Genomic DNA, 2,500 nt, shown 5'->3' with positions numbered 1-2,500 from the left:
GTTTAATTCTCCTCTTAATGAAAAAGCCCTATAATATTCAGCCAGGTCCCTATAATATTCCTGTAATATACTATAGAGACTTCAAGTATGTCTGTGGAACTCAATATTTACTTTTTAGTGACATTATCTTCTATAACATTCCTATAATATCCTGTAATATTCATCCATGCACTTTGAGTCCGCATCACTATAGGCTACTATCTCTATGGTATTCCTATAATATTCCTATAATATTCATGCAGGGACTATAATATTCCTATAGGAACTTAATTATGTCTGTATCACTAGGCTATAATATTCCTATAATATTACTATAGAGACTTCAAGTATAATCTAGGCACTAAATATTGACTTTTTAGTGACATTATCCCCTATGGTATTCCTATAATATTCCTATAATATCATGTAACATTCATCTAGGGACTTAGGGACTTATTCACTATATCATTCCTATAGTATTCAACTGTGTATGTGGTTAATAATAAAGACTTGAAGTGACATTATCTCATGGTATCACTATAATATTCCTATAATATTACTGTAGGGACTTCCAGGTGTCTGTGGCACTCAATAGAGACCTTATCTCCTATAATATTCCTATAATATCAATGCAGGGACTTCAACTGTGACTGGTTTATATCACTATAACATTCCTATAATATTCCTATAGGAACTTACAGTATGTCTGTATTGCTGTAATATTTTTACATGCACTTATTGTGTGTGTATCGCTATAACCTTTCTTTAATATTATAACTATAGGGACTTGAAGTGTGTCTGTGGCGCTGGATATCCACTTTTTAAAAAAATTTTTACCTTATCTCCTATGGTATTTCTATAATATTCCTATAATATTCCTTCAGGGACTCAGACTGGGTCTGCAACACCATAATAATCCTATAATATTACCATAGGGACTTAAAGTTTTCTATGATATCACTATAATACTCCTATAATCTCCTCACAATATTTATATAATACACTTATTGACTCCTATGATATTCCTATAGGGACTTATAGTGTGTTTTTGGTGATCTATAGTGAGTGTATAGTGACTGGTATTTTTTAATGTTTTCATTTTATCTCCTATAATATCACTATAATATTTCCATAGTATTCCTACAGGAAATAATCATTTTACAGTAATATTTGTATAGCATCCTTCAAAAATTAATTATCCGATTACAAATTTTTCACAAGGTATTTTCAGGAAAATGACTTTGTTTTGTTTTTCGTTGCTGTGTTAGTTGACTTTGGAGTTTTAAATGGTGTTTATATAGACTTTGGAGCTGGATGGAAGTGTGTGTGTGTGTGTGTGTGTGTGTGTGTGTGTGTGTGTGTGTGTGGACTACTAAATGAATACATGAAGACATTATTTTTCATTAGTTTTTGTTTTATGTTTGGTTTCAGTAAAAAATAGAGACAGCAAACAGATGCAAAGCAAACAATCTGCTGCCTTGTTTTGTTGACTTTAGTTATGGAAAACCTGCGTAATACATAATCCATTATTTTATATCTCACCGGTAAAAGTGTGTGTGTGTGTGTGTGTGTGTGTGTGTGAGAGAGACAGAGAGAGAGAGTGTGTGTTAAAGAGAGGGGAAGTGTTTTTGTGTTTGTGTTTGTGTGTGTTTTTGAGAGAGAGCAAGTGTGAGAGCATTTGTGTGTGAGAGAAAGTGTTAGTGTCTGTGAACGAGATAGTGTGTCTGTGTGTGTGTGTGTGTGTGTGTGTGTGAGAGAGAGAGAGAGATAGAGTGTGTATTAAAGAGAGGCAGTGTTTATGTGTGTGAGTTTGTGAGATACAGAAAGAGTGTGAGAGCATTTGTGTGTGTGTGTGAGAGAGAGAAATAGTGTGTACGAACATTTGTGCGTGTGTGTGTGTGGTGTGACAGCGAAATAGAGTGTGTGTGTGTGTGTGTGTGTGTTTTTAAAGGCCAGTTTTTAGGGACAGTTTATAGAGTGTGTGTTCATTCCCTGTTACGTAAAAGGAACTCATTACAAAGGTTAATAACAACCACTGGTGTGTGTGTGTGTGTGTGTGTGTGTGTGTGTGTGTGCGCACGCAGACCTACATCTCCCTCTCACCTGTGTGTTTCAGTTGTTTTTTTTTTTTTTATAATTAAAACACTATGATTCACTTTAATTCTGTAAGTGGGGCGTTTAAGGACGTTTGGTGAATCCGGAGGGAACGCCGCTTCCTTCCCAAACGGGAAAATCCACCGTTTTTTAAATGTGTCACCTACTCTGAGGAGGTGAAGGAGGATTCGGTGATTGATTATTAGCAACGTTAACCCTTTAACGGACATGTCAGATGTCGAGCGGTAGAGCTGACAGAGACGGAAAAAATACACAAGAAGGAAAAACAATGTGTGTATCGGCCGGATTGGTTTGTGGACCGATCCCTCCGTTAATCAGTCAAAGATCAGGAGAATAAAACAGGAATTTGGCAAATCAAGGGACAAACAGTGACATTTTTCCAGTAGAACAAACCTTAAATAATAAG

At 35.6% G+C, this 2,500-nt stretch overlaps 1 protein-coding gene across 1 annotated transcript in view; it reads left to right on the top strand.

Moving 5' to 3' along the window:
- Positions 1-2,500, top strand: part of dachb (dachshund b) — a 103,380-nt gene that overhangs the window by 689 nt on the left and 100,191 nt on the right. The gene's annotated exons all lie outside the window — the stretch shown is intronic.

Source organism: Centroberyx gerrardi, chromosome 23 (genome assembly GCF_048128805.1).
Source record: "Centroberyx gerrardi isolate f3 chromosome 23, fCenGer3.hap1.cur.20231027, whole genome shotgun sequence".
In the NCBI taxonomy this organism is placed as follows: Eukaryota; Metazoa; Chordata; class Actinopteri; order Beryciformes; family Berycidae; genus Centroberyx; species Centroberyx gerrardi.
This window is presented reverse-complemented; position numbering and strand designations above follow the sequence as displayed.